Source organism: Electrona antarctica (assembly GCF_951216825.1).
Source record: "Electrona antarctica genome assembly, chromosome: 15".
Taxonomy (NCBI): Eukaryota; Metazoa; Chordata; class Actinopteri; order Myctophiformes; family Myctophidae; genus Electrona; species Electrona antarctica.
In genome coordinates, this window is record NC_136796.1 from 6,159,923 (window position 1) to 6,179,958 (window position 20,036).

Here is a 20,036-nt window from a genome sequence, read left to right on the forward strand (position 1 = left end):
GAGTTTCTAAGAAGTGCCCACAGCCCTCCTGAGACACAGACCGAGTAGGACTTCATCATGAACATTAGTGAGGAGTGAGGACCGCTTGAAGAGAGGTTGAAAAGTGGTGATGTGGTCCAAAGAAAGAGAGACAGACAGACAGACAGACAGACAGACAGACAGACAGACAGACAGACAGACAGACAGACAGACAGACAGACAGACAGACAGACAGACAGACAGACAGACAGACAGACAGACAGACGGAAAATCACCAGTTAATTTATCTTCCGTTTTTGAGGGGCGCTAGCCCCTCCAATATTCAGCTATAGTGTCGATTTTCGTCTTACACAAGTAGTCAAGCATGTAGACATGTAGACGAGCAAATCTGTATTTTTGTCCTACACAAAGATTAAACTCCCATTGACAATGTATGGATGATGTACGATGATAAGAGCGCCCTCACTTCACACGGGTGTGATTTGTATGCCCATTACCGATCACAGCGTGTGATATGTGATCTATGATGTATCAAAAGGCGTTAAAGTTAAGACTACAAAATGTGAACAAATCCTTTTCATTTTTTGTTTAATGTTAACCGTTAACTAGGAATACAAACAAACCGTTGTTGTTGCACACGTTTTGGACGAAAAATGTCACAGCTGTGAACACAGAAAAACATACATAGTCTGACCATGACAGTTTGAATGTTCTCCCCGTGCCCCCTAGGGTAGGTACCGTCACGAAAAAAATGCAGTAATCCTGGTCTCTATACAACAGTACTGCAATTATATTTTGATTGGTACATTGGCAATTTAAAATGGCGGGACATCGGTGTGTGTGTGTGTGTGTGAAGGGTGAAAAATGAATAAAAACACTTTGAAAAGTCACTCAGAGATGAAACAATTGTATGGTCTTGTCGTCGAGACTCTGCAGTCTGCACCTCTCCTGACTCACATTAATCATTACACAGAGAGGTCGTTAACCTACCTTCCTCACTGACCGACCACACACACACACACACACACACACACACACACACACACACACACACACACACACACACACACACACACACACACACACACACACACACACACACACACACACACACACACACACACACACACACACACACACACACACACACACACACACACACACACACACACACACACACACACACACACACAGTCAGCTGAATTTAACAACCACCATTCACAGTGAAAGTCAACTTCAGGGAACATTCTAGAGGAGAAGAGAGAGAGTTACCACCACTGACTGACTCCCTGTATTGAGCAGAGTGCTCGTAGCCTCACTCGGAGACTAAATGGCTTCTACGTCGTCTCTTCCAGAAGAGGAAGAGACGACGTTCTGTTTGTCCTGTCCTGTTTGTCATCGCATCTTTAAAGATCCAGTTCTCCTGTTATGTAGCCACAGCTTCTGTAATGACATAGGACTGGGGGTCCTATGGCTAGAGCCATAAAAATCTTCTCTTATCCCTGGCATATCTTTTCAAATGGGGGGTCCGCAGGCTAATTAGTGTCAATTTGGGGGTCATTGACATGAAAAAGTTTGCGAACCACTGCCTAGGATTACATTACATATTGACACTGGGTGAAAAAATGGGTTACAAAATTGTGGGATAAAAAAAGACTATGATCAATAGTTATAATAATCCAATAGAATGACATATGAATTTGAATTCAGCATAATTAGTATTTTAATGTTGATGCCGAATAATACTGTTGTACTTGTAATAATTGTGAGATGTTGAATGTTCACTTTTAACAATAATGTTTTACACTTTGGTTGTATTGCTACTTTTACTCAATTAAACAAACCAAAAATGTGAGCACTTCTTCTGCCACTGATAGTAATACTAACAATAATAATGTCATGGTTACAATGATGTACTTTACGTAGTTAACCCATTTAGACCTGAGGACGCATCATGTGTCACCTTATAGCTTTTAACCACTGTAACCATCATTTTAAACTGTAGCTGTTGAAGAAAAGCAGATATACAAGTCGCTTTGGATAAAAGCGTCTGCTAAATGAATGTAATGTAATGTAATGTAATGTCATAGCACTGTGCCAACTGCCGCGCTGCCAGTTTGTAGATCTGCTATCTTTGAAAAATCTTGAAAATGTGTCAGAATCTTTGAATATATATTCTTTCACAGTGAACTGGGGGGATCCCTGGAATAACATATTTTCAGATGGTGGGCCACGGCCAAATACAGATAATTCTGTGGGTCCTTGACATGAAAAAGTTTGAAGACATGTTGTATAGAATCAGTTCTCAGGTCTAAGATGGGTTAATAGTTATTAATCATTGATCTGTTATCTCTCCTGTGGTACCAACATCAATACAGCATGGAATTGTGAACAAGATCATATCCAATTATATCAACATTCTTTAGTTTTGGGTCTCTGCTAGGCTGAATCTCATCAAATGGTGGTCCGTATGTGGCTCAAATGCCGAAACAATAATGGGCCTTGATTTGAAAGAGGTTGAAAACCACTGGCCTAGTAGCTCATGAATCAACGCAAATAACTCAAAATAAGTGATTTCCTAGAAAGCGCCTGCACTGAAGTGCCTGATGGGCCAGCATGCAATACATCAGACTGGTCACTGTAATGGTTTCCTGGCTTTATGAATTTCTTCCTGCTTTTGTTCCATCAGCCATGATCCAGCACTCAGCCACGTGCCTTCTTTCATCGCTATCAAGACGGAGAGATGGATCAGATAATGATCCTATAAAAGTACTCACAGCTCACAGCGTCTAGACTGCAGCATCCTTCCAGGCCACGCAACGCAACGCAGGCCAGTGAGAGGTGATGATATATGTGAGCTCTTCATCCCTGAGCCACGCAACGCAACGCAGGCCAGTGAGAGGTGATGATATATGTGAGCTCTTCATCCTTCCAGGCCACGCAACGCAACGCAGGCCAGTGAGAGGTGATGATATATGTGAGCTCTTCATCCCTGAGCCTCGTCTCTTAGCTACCAGGCAGGGACATCTAATCCCTCTTCTGCGTGAGTGCATATGCACGCACGAACGCCACACACACACATGCACACACGCACGCATGTACGCACACCACCTCTCAGTGACTAATGTCTTGGGTTTTGGTATTAGAACCAGGTGTGCATGTGTATGACACGGTTAGTCCATCTGATCCTACGTAGGCCTACTGGCTCCGTCTGTACAACCTTCTGCCTTAAAGCTGCTGTCCACAAATAAAATGTTACTTTAACCAATGCGTAGGTTAGAGTATAATTGCAATATTGTTCTTTTTGACTTTAACCTTTTTTTTCCTCCCCAATTTAGTCATTATGCCATTTCCACCCCACACACATTTGTGACCAGATTTGACTACAGCCTCCAGCTTTTAGAGTAGAAAAACTGAATTTATTTATTTTTGTATCCAAAAGAAGTTAATAGCACAGGCAGACTCTTCACATACTGAGCATGTCTGAAATAAATAGCAGAGCTGAATTTAACATGTAAATATGAAATAAATGCTTAAACATGTAGCTAGGTGTAATGTTAGACCACATAAGTGAACCTTTCAAGCTTGTTTTCTCAACTCGCTGTTTTCTGCAAGACATTACTATATAAGCCATATCTCCAAAACTGGTGGGTCAAACTGAACAAACAATGTGTCAATTTGAAGCTATGATTCCCTACTTTCAGATGACATGATAAAAACGAAAATTCACATTTGTGTGTGGTGTCACTTCTGTTGTAGCCTCGGAAACCCAGACGTTTTTATTTCCAGGGAGAAAAAAAAAGTCTGGGTCCGAGTCCACTTCAATATGGCATAGAGTAGCGCAAACGTCGATCACTCTCTGCTGATTTCTGATCGTCTGCACCTTTGTTAAATTGACGCACACACGTACACACACACTCCTCTCTCTCTCTCTGTCGCTCTAATTAATTAGTCTCATGTCGCGCAGCTGCGTCTAGATTCTCCCGGCGGATCCTGCCGGGAGCTGCCTATGCCATAGAAAGCATAGGTGGACCCCAGGCTACTTCTGTTGTAACCTACTGACTCACCTGCTGGTGAGGAGCCCCTACCGGGAGGACGTACTGTTGTATCCTACTGACTCACCTGCTATTGCTCTTGCCACATGATCTTGCTTTTAATTGATCTTTTAATTTTTTTGTTATTCATGTCCTCACTGTATTGCATTACTGCTAATATTTTTTAATGTTTATGCCTTGCTTTTCTTTTCTTTCTTTCCCCATTGCTCTGTAAAGCCCTTTGAGTTGCATTTCATGTCATGAAAGGTGCTATACAAATAAAGTTGTATTATTATTATTATTGAGGAGCCCCCACCGGGAGGACGTACTGTTGTATCCTACTGACGCACCTGCTGGCGAGGAGCCCCCACCGGGAGGACGTACTGTAGAGCCTTCATCCTACTCCTCCCGCCGAACACTCCCTGCTGACAGGTCCCGCCCCCAGCCTGTAGGAGTACATGAGGTGACAATTATCAGTATCACCAATCCCCGCTCGGCCTTCCTCTCCTGGGCCAACTGAACTTGCGTAGACACGTCTCACTCACTCAACAAAGCCACTGGAAAAAGTATTTTCTGTTTACTATAATAGGAGCTGGAGAGACAGGGACACCCCTGTTTACTATAGGAGCATGGAGAGACAGGGACACCCCTGTTTACTATAGGAGCATGGAGAGACAGGGACCCCCCTGTTTACTATAGGAGCATGGAGAGACAGGGACACCCCTGTTTACTATAGGAGCATGGAGAGACAGGGACACCCCTGTTTACTATAGGAGCATGGAGAGACAGGGACACCCCTGTTTACTATAGGAGCATGGAGAGACAGGGACACCCCTGTTTACTATAGGAGCATGGAGAGACAGGGACACCCCTGTTTACTATAGGAGCATGGAGAGACAGGGACACCCCTGTTTACTATAGGAGCATGGAGAGACAGGGACACCCCTGTTTACTATAGGAGCATGGAGAGACAGGGACACCCCTGTTTACTATAGGAGCATGGAGAGACAGGGACACCCCTGTTTACTATAGGAGCATGGAGAGACAGGGACACCCCTGTTTACTATAGGAGCATGGAGAGACAGGGACCCCCCTGTTTACTATAGGAGCATGGAGAGACAGGGACACCCCTGTTTACTATAGGAGCATGGAGAGACAGGGACACCCCTGTTTACTATAGGAGCTGGAGAGAGAGGGACACCTCTGTTTACTATAGGAGCATGGAGAGAGAGGGACACCCCTGTTTACTATAGGAGCTGGAGAGAGAGGGACACCTCTGTTTACTATAGGAGCTGGAGAGAGAGGGACACCTCTGTTTACTATAGGAGCTGGAGAGACAGGGACACCCCTGTTTACTATAGGAGCATGGAGAGACAGGGACACCCCTGTTTACTATAGGAGCATGGAGAGACAGGGACACCCCTGTTTACTATAGGAACATGGAGAGACAGGGACACCCCTGTTTACTATAGGAGCTGGAGAGACAGGGACACCCCTGTTTACTATAGGAGCATGGAGAGACAGGGACACCCCTGTTTACTATAGGAGCTGGAGAGACAGGGACACCCCTGTTTACTATAGGAGCCTGGAGAGACAGGGACACCCCTGTTTACTATAGGAGCTGGAGAGACAGGGACACCCCTGTTTACTATAGGAGCTGGAGAGACAGGGACACCCCTGTTTACTATAGGAGCATGGAGAGACAGGGACACCCCTGTTTACTATAGGAGCATGGAGAGACAGGGACACCCCTGTTTACTACAGGAGCTGGAGAGACAGGGACACCCCTGTTTACTATAGGAGCATGGAGAGACAGGGACACCCCTGTTTACTATAGGAGCATGGAGAGACAGGGACACCCCTGTTTACTATAGGAGCTGGAGAGAGAGGGACACCCCTGTTTACTATAGGAGCATGGAGAGACAGGGACACCCCTGTTTACTATAGGAGCATGGAGAGAGAGGGACACCCCTGTTTACTATAGGAGCATGGAGAGACAGGGACACCCCTGTTTACTATAGGAGCATGGAGAGAGAGGGACACCCCTGTTTACTATAGGAGCATGGAGAGACAGGGACACCCCTGTTTACTATAGGAGCATGGAGAGACAGGGACACCCCTGTTTACTATAGGAGCATGGAGAGACAGGGACACCCCTGTTTACTATAGGAACATGGAGAGACAGGGACCCCCCTGTTTACTATAGGAGCATGGAGAGACAGGGACACCCCTGTTTACTATAGGAGCATGGAGAGACAGGGACACCCCTGTTTACTATAGGAGCATGGAGAGACAGGGACACCCCTGTTTACTATAGGAGCATGGAGATACAGGGACCCCCCTGTTTACTATAGGAGCTGGAGAGACATGGACACCCCTGTTTACTATAGGAGCTGGAGAGACAGGGACACCCCTGTTTACTATAGGAGCATGGAGAGAGAGGGACCCCCCTGTTTACTATAGGAGCATGGAGAGACAGGGACACCCCTGTTTACTATAGGAGCATGGAGAGACAGGGACACCCCTGTTTACTATAGGAGCATGGAGAGAGAGGGACCCCCCTGTTTACTATAGGAGCATGGAGAGACGGGGACACCCCTGTTTACTATAGGAGCATGGAGAGACAGGGACACCCCTGTTTACTATAGGAGCATGGAGAGACAGGGACACCCCTGTTTACTATAGGAGCTGGAGAGACAGGGACACCCCTGTTTACTATAGGAGCATGGAGAGACAGGGACACCCCTGTTTACTATAGGAGCATGGAGAGACAGGGACACCCCTGTTTACTATAGGAGCATGGAGAGACAGGGACACCCCTGTTTACTATAGGAGCTGGAGAGACAGGGACACCCCTGTTTACTATAGGAGCATGGAGAGACAGGGACACCCCTGTTTACTATAATAGGAGCTGGAGAGACAGGGACACCCCTGTTTACTATAGGAGCTGGAGAGACAGGGACATCCCTGTTTACTATAGGAGCATGGAGACAGAGGGACCCCCCTGTTTACTATAGGAGCTGGAGAGACAGGGACACCCCTGTTTACTATAGGAGCATGGAGAGACAGGGACACCCCTGTTTACTATAGGAGCTGGAGAGACAGGGACACCCCTGTTTACTATAGGAGCATGGAGAGACAGGGACACCCCTGTTTACTATAATAGGAGCATGGAGAGACAGGGACACCCCTGTTTACTCTAGGAGCTGGAGAGACAGGGACACCCCTGTTTACTATAGGAGCATGGAGAGACAGGGACACCCCTGTTTACTATAGGAGCATGGAGAGAGGGACACCCCTGTTTACTGTAGGAGCATGGAGAGACAGGGACACCCCTGTTTACTATAGGAGCATGGAGAGACAGGGACACCCCTGTTTACTATAGGAGCATGGAGAGACAGGGACACCCCTGTTTACTATAGGAGCATGGAGAGACAGGGACACCCCTGTTTACTATAGGAGCATGGAGAGACAGGGACCCCCCTGTTTACTCTAGGAGCTGGAGAGACAGGGACACCCCTGTTTACTATAATAGGAGCATGGAGAGACAGGGACACCCCTGTTTACTATAATAGGAGCATGGAGAGACAGGGACACCCCTGTTTACTCTAGGAGCTGGAGAGACAGGGACACCCCTGTTTACTATAATAGGAGCATGGAGAGACAGGGACACCCCTGTTTACTATAATAGGAGCATGGAGAGACAGGGACACCCCTGTTTACTATAGGAGCTGGAGAGACAGGGACACCCCTGTTTACTATAATAGGAGCATGGAGAGACAGGGACACCCCTGTTTACTCTAGGAGCTGGAGAGACAGGGACACCCCTGTTTACTATAATAGGAGCATGGAGAGACAGGGACACCCCTGCAAATATCAAAGCCAGACACAACATTCTGAAATATCCCAGACTTATATCCCTTTAATAATTTCAGGTCACAACAACAGCACGTCCTTCAGTCATGACTCTGTGCTCATCTTTGATTCAATTGATTGGTACCGATACTCTACTGACAGTTTGCAAGCAGTACAGCAAGTAAGTAAAAAGTAAGTAGCCTTGCCGAGCCATGAGGCCCATTGGGCAGGAGCCTATCTCCTGTTTCTGTAGCGTGAGGCAGCTTGATGTACAAGTACACCCCCTGGACATGACGCTAGTATGTCGCAGGGTCTTACCCCCAATCCAACCCTTGATGCTGAGTGTCAAGCAGGGAGGCATTGGGTCCCATTTTTTAGAGTCTTTGGTACCAGCTCAGTGGCCTTGTGGTTAGAGTGTCCGCCCTGTGACTGGGAGGTCGGGGTTCAATCCCCGGCCGGGTCATACCAAAGAGTATAGCAAGTACAATGACACAAGCAATGCAAAGCCTCGGCTTGTTTCCATTATGGTCGTAAGCATTCAATTCAAGGGGGTGGGTATACTCTCTGTTGGCAAACTAGAAGAGTTAATCCTGCGAGCAGCAGACACATCAGGTGAAAGGAAAATGACAGGGTTTGTCTTTGGGACACAGAGAGAGATGATGATGGGGGCCCTGCCTTAAATGTTTTGTTGCCACGATAAAAGCGATCCACAATGGTAACAACCCCTGGGGGAACGACGGTCATATCCTGTGTTTTGCGGTCAGAGTGGTACAGTAAAGTCAGTCGGTTATTGGTGTTGAAAGGTTCTCACACGTATTAGCATACATACAACCTCTTAATGGTGACAGAACAGGAGATTGGCTGTGACTGGCGGAATGCTATAGTTAACTCCTCTGGGAGACGGTGTGTGGGAAGCCAGATTTAACCCATTTTGGGCGGGAACCCCTTTTGGTGTAAGCATTATGTTATGCTTTAGCTATTGAAAAATAGCAGATCTACAAACTTGTAGGTCTGCTATTTTTGAAAAATCCTAAAAATGCGGCACAAATCTTTGAATAGGTATATATTCTTTCAGAGCAAACGTTTTTTTTATTTCGACGTCAGGCCTAAATAATTTAAAGTCCACATCATCATACTAATGACGGCGTTGCATACCAAATTGGAAGATCAACACGCAGCTCACGACGCAGCTATGCAACGCACCATGAGATTATAGATCTGCTATTTTCTTTTTACATTTTGAGCTGGCGGATCTGCTACTTTTGATGCTTTTGTGACACCCTGTAGTATTATATGAAGTAGGTCGTTATCTAGCTACTGTATAAATACACCAAGTCTCTGTACGTGCGTATGTACGTCTGTAATCCACGTAACTCGAGACCCGTTCGCCCCACCGACTTCAAATTCTACACGCGTTCCACACCCCCCACAGGGAGTGGAGTGCCCGGTGTCGAGTCCGCCGGACCCACGGTTGTCCAGAACCGCCACAAAAGGCCTCTGCCCGGGCTCTGGACAGCTGGGCCTCTGCCCGGGCTCCATATATATGGAGCTGGCCTGTTCTGGCATGATCACAGCACTCCATATTTGGGCATGCCTGACACATAACTCCATATATAGGAATAAAGGGACACGGAGAGACAGATACCGAAATCTCCATAAATATGGGCATTAACCCATTCTAGACGGGAACCCCTTTTGGTGTTTTAACTAAGCATTATGTTATACTTTAGCTATTTTTGAAAAATCTTTGAATATATACTTTCAGAAGACTTTTTTTTTTATTTCGACGTCAGGCCTAAGTGGGTTAAAGGGACACAGATAGATGGGTGGAACGGGTACTCTGACACGGGTACAACGTTGGGTAGCTGGGTGGTGCATGGATCTCCAACATCACGGGTACAACGGGTAGCCGGGTGGGGCATGGATCTCCAACATCACGGGTACAACGGGTAGCCGGGTGGGGCATGGATCTCCAACATCACGGGTACAACGGGTAGCCGGGTGGTGCATGGATCTCCAACATCACGGGTACAACGGGTAGCCGGGTGGGGCATGGATCTCCAACATCACGGGTACAACGGGTAGCCGGGTGGGGCATGGATCTCCAACATCACGGGTACAACGGGTAGCCGGGTGGTGCATGGCTCTCCAACTTCCATCATTACCGACTCTGTGTTCTACAGCTGGGCACCGGTCTAGTGTACAATAACAACCCAACAAGTGTGTTTATATTGTGGGGGTAAGAAAAGGATATGGGCGTCGACAGAAACCGACACACACACATCACTGATATGTACTGTAACTTATGTATGTACACACACACACACACACACACACACACACACACACACACACACACACACACACACACACACACACACACACACACACACACACACACACACACACACACACACACACACACACACACACACACACACACACACACACACACACACACACAATGCTTCTGTTGGCAGAGAGGCCAGTAATAACAGAGTGGTCCAGACATGATTGATTGTACCATATGCTACCGATTGACACACAGATCTGAGAGCAGCTCTATCGGAGTGACTTGTGATTATGTGCAGACATGTGTGACCTTGTTTTTTTTGGCTACAGGTCAAAAAACATCCTCTGGGATCTCGCAGAGATCTGCCACTTGACTTCCCCCCCGATACTTGAAAGTTGAAACTTTCACTGGCCTGCTGTGCTGCTATGAGGACAGCCAGCTTTTCCATTTGTAATCCAAAGTCGTATTTTCTAAAAATATTTTTCCAAGAGGGCTGCGCTTTGGAATGAAGACTTTGAAGGAGGAGGAGGAGGAGGAGGTGAAGAAGGAGGAGGAGGAAGAGGGGATGAAAAATGGGAGAAAAACAAAGTGATCTGTCACTGTGGCACGCTGATCCTGTGGACCGGGCCCTTTGAGGCACTGGTTCCCAAACAGTGGGTCGGGACCCATGTGTGGGTCACGGACACATTGTTATTACGGGTCCCCTTAGTTTCTGTTTCCTACATTTGGTTTTTAATTATTATTATTTCAAAACACTTTAAAAAAAAACATTCCCAAATGTCCAGTTAATGTCATGAAGAAATGAAAGAAAAATCTAAGAAATTCCATAAATTACAGAATAGAACCAAACTTAAGAAGTAGTGAAAATAGCCAATCTACAAGCCCACATCGGGGCATGAAGTGACACGTTGTGAGCTTGTATATCTGCTATTTTCATTAGTTTGGGTCATGGGCTGAACAGTTTGGGATCCACATGGCAGTGGGAGTTCCCCCAGCAGGCAGCTCAGAGTCTTCAGTTCAGACCACTTCACTGCCACTGGGAGCAGATTCCTGTCCTCACATAACCACCACCACCACCGTGCACCTCCACAACGGAAACCACCAAAGCACATTTTTAGTAGAACAAAAAATAAGAAACAAAACACACAGAAAAACTCCCAAGTACTGCGGTGTGAATCTCTCCCCGGGTTCTTCCAGTTGAACTTACACTCCAGAGAAATGCAGAAATGAGACTACTGTACATCGTCTCTGTTGGGTGGAAACCGTATTAGGTCCTTTTCAGGATTCAAATTCACAAGTATCAAAAGTAGCAGATCTACAGGCTCAAAATGTGTCGCTTTGCGCCACGTTTAAAGGTCGCGGATCTTCTACTTTATAGATGCTTTTGTGTGACGCCGTAGTGTGATCAAGTAAAGGCCTATTCATATAGTCCAGTTTTCGGTGAAGAGGTTGACCACCGAAAACATGACGTCACGCCACGTTGGTCACCGCTCACACAACACGTCTCTGTTTTTTACTGACCACCGTTTCGGTGGTCACCTCTTCACCTCACACAACACGTCTCTGTTTTTTACTGACCACCGTTTCGGTGGTCACCTCTTCACCTCACACAACACGTCTGTTTTTTACTGACCACTGTTTCGGTGGTCACCTCTTCACCTCACACAACACGTCTGTTTTTTACTAACCACCGTTTCGGTGGTCACCTCTTCACCGAAAACTGGACTATGAATAGGCCTTAAGGTGCTCGTTTACGGAAAACACAAATAATATAGAATATGGAGATAAGAGGTTTCTGCCCGACAGCGACAACACCGTTCTGTGTGCCTCATCTGAATATCCCCAAAAACAGAAGGTCTCTCTTTCCATCAGAATCAATGTGATCATGCTTTTATTGAAGGTACCAAAAACTACTACTAAATTGGGAGATACTGCCTTCAGGGTGTATGCTCCACATGTATGGAATGGTTGTCAAAACAAATTGAAGTTGAATGTTTTTGTTTCGTTTACTACTTTTAAGAGACTCTTAACTGACCTCACACTAGAGGAAGGCATATGCACCTGCTTTCTGTAACATTTGGTTACAAGGTTTTGTTTCTGTGTGTATGTGCTTGTGTATTATATATGTTGTACTGTGTGTCCATGTCATGTATGTAAAATGTAAATGTTCTTATTTGTATACAGGGCGCCATTGAAAAGCGACCCTGGTCTCAATTGGATTCCCCTGAAATAAAGGTTACAAACAAACAATCATGTACAGTAAAGGCTTGCGTTATATGACGACTAGATGGATATTGAGATTAGTTCCAGAGAGAAACATTTCCTCTACAACTAGCCTTCCTAAACGGCAGCTTCTCAAGCCTTTACTGATACTCCAGATGGCGTTAAACACTAAAAACACACACAAAGAAACTAAACAATCTCGCTTCCTATAATCCCCTCCATATGTGGTCCAAACCGCCACACACAGCAAGCATCCCTCCAATATATTACACTAAGATCATCGTCTGCCTTTCTGCATTGACCAACACATCCTTCATGACTGAGTCAAGAGAAACCAGGAAATCATCATTTGTGATTTGACTGAGAGACTGCCATTGGATTGGAAACCTTTGAATTTTCGGTTTATTCATGTCATATGAAAGCAGGGAACCCTAGCTTCAAATTGACATATTGGTTGTTCAGTTTGACCCACCAGTTTTGGAGATATGGCTTATAGAGTAATGTCTTACACCTAGCTACATGTTTAAACATTTATTTCATATTTACGATTTCAGCTCTGACAATTATTTCAGACATGCTCTAGTATGTGAAGAGTCTGCTTGTGCTATTAACTCATTTTGAAAAAAACTAAAGTTTTTCTCCTCTGGTGAAAAGCTGGAATTTGCGCGATGGCAGGCGCTCAGTCAAATCTGGTCACATTTGTCTCTGCGTTGACGCGTGGCCGTCCGTGACCCCTCGTTTCTGTTTGTCCTCTACAGAGTGGAGCAACGCTCCCTCCCTTCATGGAGAACATTTCTACATGTGTCCTTATCAGGCTCTCCTCCTCTGGCACCGAGGCCCAACTCTACAGTATGAAGAAGACAAACGACTGGAGGAGAGAGCGTATAGCGGCAAAACAGATGGGCTGCCGATGGCCTATAGTCAGTGCATTGGTTCTCAAAGTCACGTGGGTTCCAAAAAAAAGGGCCCCAGCTAAATGTGTTAAGATAATAAGCATCACAATCATTTTAACCACTTTTATCCATTTACGTTGGCTATTCAAAAAATAGCAGATCTACGAGCATGCTCGCAACGCGGCACAAAGTGATGCATCTTGCGCGCATTTATTGCCAATGTTGAATTGGCAAAAAACCTAGTCGTTAAGGCGAATACAGTAGTACCACATGTAGGCTCTAATTACAGCGAGTCGCAGGAGGTTCGATTCCCGAGCGCGAAGGCCTTTGCTTCCCCCGTCTCTCTCTCTCTCTCCCCGTTTACTGTCACTCACTAGTCTCTGTACTATCCAGATAAAGGCAGAAAAGCCCCCAAAAAGATATGAAAGACAGAGGGCCAGAAGGAGAGCTACTGCACAGCAGCAGAAGCTGACGTGGAGCTATAGCCTAGGAAGGCGCGCATGCAGTCACCCCGGACAGGGGCCAAGTATACAGCTGGAGACACTCAGGATGCCTGTCTGTCTGTCTGTCTGTCTGTCGGCACGCCAGTGAACCCAGTAGCAGAGAGAGAGTGTGTGAGGTTGGAGTGTTTAGTTTAAACAGTACTGGAGCGATATGCAAGTGTCAGGAAATATGTATACACATGCAGACCGACAGGTGGAAACAGACACCAACAATATACACCGATAAACACAGATGCATTTGTGCTAAAACCATAAAAAGCCATATGTCAAAACGAACGACACACCGACTAGATGTGTTGCGCACGCGCACATACACCTGTACGTGAAGACGTGTGCACGTGCTTTAGGGGGGCCATGTGAAAAGGACATCAGATGATTATTGTGGAAAACATAATTGCGATTAACGATTGCGTTGCAACACGCTGTGAGCTTGTAGATCTGCTATTCATGGCGAATCGATTTGTGTACAGTGAAATAAGAGACTACCAAATGCACTCTTTACACGTCTGTTTTATCAAGTATAGAGGGTTTAACCCATTAAGACCTGAGACCAGATTCTACAAAATGTCTTCTCTAAATCATGACAGTTTTCTGAAAAAAACCTATGTTTCTATATCAGTGGTTCTCAAACTATTTCATGTCAAGGAGCCCCAGAATTATCTGTACTTGGCTGCTGACCCTCATCTGCAAATATGTTGTCCCCAGAAGCAAACATTTGAGTTAAAAACGTTCACTGTGAAAGAATATAGATATAAATAGATATATATTCAAACATTTGCGCACCATTTTCCCGATTTCCCATAGGACTTCAACATGAATCCTTCAAGTCCCCATCAGGAAGTTGTCATAATGTTGTGTCCATACTCCAAACTCCACCCCTAGCTCCTTCCCTCACAGAATGAGAACATATGGCTCCATCAGCTCAGTGGCCTTGTGGTTAGAGTGTCCGCCCTGAGACAAAGAGCAAAGACTGTAAAAATGGGACCCAATGCCTCCCTGCTTGGTACTCGGCATCAAGGGTTGGACTGGCGGGGTCAGATCAACTACAAATGATTCCCGAGCGTGGCACGGCTGTGGCTCACCGCATCGAAGAGATCTATGGGTCAAATGTGGAGAACACATTTCACACACAGCAACGTATGTGACAAATAGTAGGACTTTCCATATAAGGCCCGTTTGTGGCCTATAGCCGATAATTTATGATCCACCTTTTAATAGAATGGTAGGTTTTTCCTGTAATCCGTATCTTCTGGGAATCTGTTTGTATAGCGGGTATGCGCGTGACATCATAAAAAAACTACTTTCTGGCCTTGACAGCCCATACATCCACACAGAAAAGTCATATCTGATTGCATTAAACAACATTAAACAATGTTAAACTCACTTTGCCTGTTGCTTTGCCACTCGATGTGCCATTCACTTTAAGCATGCGCATACTCTCTATTATAGTTTTAGGATGGGAAGAACTGATCAGTTCAAAAATGGACCCCCAGGGTGAGGTGTATTTGCACAGGTCTGATAATGCTGTATGGTACACCTTATAGACCGCTCAGTGGCCTTGCGGTTAAGAGTGTCCGCCCTGAGATTGGGAATTTGGGAGGTCGGGGTTCGATTCTCCCGCCGGTCTGCTTGCTGCCCCACGCTACACAAACAGATAGATAGGCCACTGCCTAGATGGGCCACATGGGGCGGCTGTGGCTCAGGAGGTAGAGCAGGTCGTCCAATGATCCATGGGTCGGCGGTTCAAATCCCGGCTCCTCCTGTCTACATGCCGAAGTGTCCTTGGGCAAGACACTGAACCCTACATTGCCTCCAATGAGTCGGTCAGTGTGAGCTCGCCACCATTGGTGTGTGAATGTGGGAAGTGAGGACGCTGGCGTCAACTGTTCGCCGCTTCACCTCCCAATGTATGAATGAATGAACCATTGTAAAGCGCTTGGAGTAAGCACGTAGTGCATAGAAAGCGCTATAAAAATGCAATTCATTATTATGGCTCTGTGAGGCTTACTTACATAATACAGTACTATACTTACTATAAGCATCAAAGCCAGGATGGCCTCGTTTATTGAACATGAGTGTATTATTTCAAACCAGGTACAGAATATCCCAAGGTATATACGCTTGGCTTCACGTCCACCGTTTCCACAAGCATGGCTGCATTAATCACTGACTAATATGAGCGACCTACCGCGGAGAGAAAAGGAGTCATGGAAAAATTGTGTTGGTCTCGACTGAAAATGTCCAACTACTCCTGGTGTCGCTGCAGCTGATATACATGGAAAAACTCATTGTGCCGCTCATCCCAGGTGTTGCCAGGTTTTGCGGGAGGAATAAGCAACCAGGTCTATGAAAACAAGCCCAAAGGAGAGAGACTGTATAAGCAGCTGAGCACATTCCGTCCTCATACACACAAAACTGTGCATTCCGGGCACATTCCGCACGCACGCACGCACGCACGCACGCACGCACGCACGCACGCACGCACGCACGCACGCACGCACGCACGCACGCACGCACGCACGCACGCACGCACGCACGCACGCACGCACGCACACACACACACACGATGCGACACGTCGTGAGGTTGTAGATCTGCTAACAACACAAATGTGCTACGGGGCTCCCTGGCGCAAACATATTTTGAGATGGAGAGTTAGGGACAAATACATACTCAATTGGGGGTTTTCATGACATAAAAACCACTGGTTTAAACAACATACAGACAGAAAGCCCAACCCGCAACTACCGCAAATACAAGCAACTTTACAGAATAAAGAAACCCAAAGTCGCTTATAATAAGCAGACGTGGCAACACTGACTCATCAAGTCAGTCAGTGCCCAGTCATCCATTGCAAGCATTAGTTTTGCACAAAAAACACTCCTTTGCCTAAAAATGCCCATAGCCGTCATCACAAATGTGATGAGGTCAGGAGTATTTTCGTGCAAAACTCATGCTTGGAATGGATTCAGCATCATGAAAAATGTCACATGCTACTTAAAGTATAATGACATTTGGAATTCTTATTGTGTTGATAATGGTACCCCAACTTTCAGCAGCTGTCACAAAGTTTCCCAAGGGAGTTGGGTTGGAACAATTCTTTCTGTGAAAGTAGACATGTTTATGAACACATCTGCGAAGAAAGCTAGTGGTAAGTATTTTTTTTGCAGATTTGCCACAACTTAAGCTAACTTTACCTAACTATTTGGAATGTGAGCTGTCAGCATCGGTCAGCACAGCAGGGAGAGATCGGGGGAGTGTGCAGCCTCTCCAAAATAGTCAGAATGTTTGACTCGGTTCCATAGATACATTTTGCAAAAACAGCCAAACTACAAGCCCACTTGCCTTGGGCAATATTTGCCAAGGTTTGACAGTTTCTTTAGTATAGTTTGTCGAATACTTTTGACACAGTAGTGGTCTTATTTTTGTATGTTTTTTGTTTCATTTCAGAGGTATTAAAAAGGTCTTAAAAGTCATTAAATTGGCCCATGCCACATATAGGCTCTGGCCTGACAGCGCGTTGCGTGTTCGAGTCCCATTCATGACTCCAGTTTTAGGTGATAAGGTGACCACCGAAACGGTGGGTTTGGGTGAGCGGTGAGTCGCTTACCACCGCGGTGTGACGTTATGTTGTCGTTTTCCGGTTGTCACCTCAACCTTTGCACCTAATACTAGTAGTAGGCTATGAATCAAGGGGCCAGTGAGGCTCTCCAACGTTGAAGCACTGGGCCCTAGTGGTAAGAGGAGGGACTGCAGGCGGACCCGTGGAAGTATGATGAGGAAACCCCGTGCAGCTGGGCTGCTTTAACGTTGAGTGCGTTTGCACTTCCGCATTTTGGGCACCAAATTTTGGTGCCCAAATCGAAAAAAAGGCGGAAGTAGAAGGCTCTTCCGGGTGCTTCAAAACGCCACTGAGCAACTTCCACTGACATGAATTGGGGGGGGGGCGGAGCTTCACGCCAGTTCAGTCTCTATCCTTCTTTATACTCTATGCTATGAATGGGGAGCGATTTGCCCAACAAAATCATTTGGGCACCCTGCTGGAGGGAGGTCCCGACTCCCGAGCCACGGTTTGAGAACCACTGGCATTACATAATGACGGGACTAGTGGACGGAGACGTTTAGACTGCAACAGCACCGTGTTTTGCCATCTGCAAGATTCATTAGCATTAGTGTGGCACTGAAAAATAAATCACATATTGTAGGGGTGGAAATATAACAGTTCCATTCCCTCACTCACTGATATAACACATAGGAGTTCCATTCCCTCACTCACTGCCGCCGTGACATTTTTGCCATCGTTGGTGTTGGGAGTGTCTGTCGGGGCAGAAACCTCTTATCTCCACATTCTGAATTAACCCATTCTGACCCGAGATCAGATTCTAAAAATGTCTTCTACATCCTGACAGTTTTCTGAAAAAGCTATGTTTCTATGTCAGTCGTTCTTCGATCTTTCAAAAATAGCAGATCTACAAGCTCGTAGCGCGCCACTCGGTGGCACGCTATGAGCTTGTAGATCTGCTATTTTTCAATAGCTAAAGCATAACATAATGCTAACACCAAAAAGGGTTAGTTGTGTGGGTTTTTATTTTTTCCGTAAATTAGCGGCCCTATACTTGATCACACTACAGCGTCACACTCACACCAAACCATCAAAAGGAGCTTGTAGATCTGCTACTTTTTGTGTACCGTTTTTATTTTATTTTATTTGAATCCTGAAAAGTAACAGTTTTGGACATATGAGGTTTCCACACGACAGAGACGACATGATAATCGCTATAACACATTGGTTTACTGGGTTTGGTTGGACAAATAAATCTCGTAAAAGGGACACATTTAGTATCTACAGCTGTGCTTCTCAAAGTGGGTGCCGTGGCACCCGAGGCTATGGGTGCCGTGATGCAAGTCCAGGGACGCCTCGGAATACTTATATAATATTTGGAATTGATCAAAATCACTTCAGTTTAACCACTTAGACCCTCTATACTTATTAACCCATTTTGGGCGGGAACCCCTTTTGGTGTTAGCATTATGTAATGCTTTAGCTATTGAAAAATAGCAGATCTACAAGCTCATAGCGTGCCACCGAGTGGCGCGCTACGAGCTTGTAGGTCTGCTATTTTTGAAAAATCAAAGAACGACTGACATAGAAACATAACTTTTTCAGAAAACTGTCAGGATTTAGAAGACAGTTTTAGAATCTGATCTCAATGCCCAAAATCATAATGGCCGGTCTACAAGCTCACAATGTGTCACATTGTGACACATTGTGAGCTTGTAGATCTGCCATTTCTGGTGAAATGGCAGATCGGATTATAGGGATGCTGGGGTTCAAGTGGTTAAATGTCAAGTGTGAAGTTATTTTCGAGACATGGCCAAAGCATGAATTCCCGGGGAGTCCCCAGCCAAAAACGTTGGCACTAGGACAGCCTGGCATAACTGGCATGAACGTTGGCATCAGCTCCTAGAGTGAGTCTTCTGGAGTGGCATGTTTGTGCAGAATGTGCAGCACTGCCTGCACTGACTGAGCTCAAGCATAAACTCTTGGGAGCTGCTTGTGACAGGGTGACATCTAGTGGTCTGTGTGTGGATGGCATGCAACAGTGAACCCAACGAATCAATTTAATCAATTATGAAATTAGTAATAATAATAATAATAATAATAGATTTGGGGGAAAACATTTTAAATTGAGCTCTGTTTCTTCTTAAAATAGTGAAAGTAGCAGATACAAGCTCACATCATGTCACGATGCCACGTTGACTATTTGCGTTGTTTTTGTGAATACGCTGTCATACGAAAACATGTCACACAAAAACACAAGTGGTTTAATCAGACTTTATGATGATTTTTTCTTATATAAAAGTGTATATTTGTACGTCTCTAAATGTTCTGATGAATTGAAAATGGTGGACCCTGTTTTAAACACGTGTAATGCTTTATCATGGTGTGTCGTCCACAGTAACAGATTTTGTATCGTGTTCGTTCAATCAGTCAGTCAGTCAGTAGCCTCGGTACCCTAGCCGCAAATTGCGGCATTCGGTACCCTAGCCGCAATTTGCAACTCTAGATTTTTTTATAATGGGATGAATCTAGAGTTGCAATACCCTCCATTGACTCCCCACTCATCATTTTGCGTTTGCGATCTGCTTGTCTTAAACGACGTTAAACTCACCAACATTGCAGCTGTAGTCCAAGCTTGAATTATTCTCTTTCAATCTGCAAAGCTTGTTTTTCATAAAAATCCCCCGTAGACATGT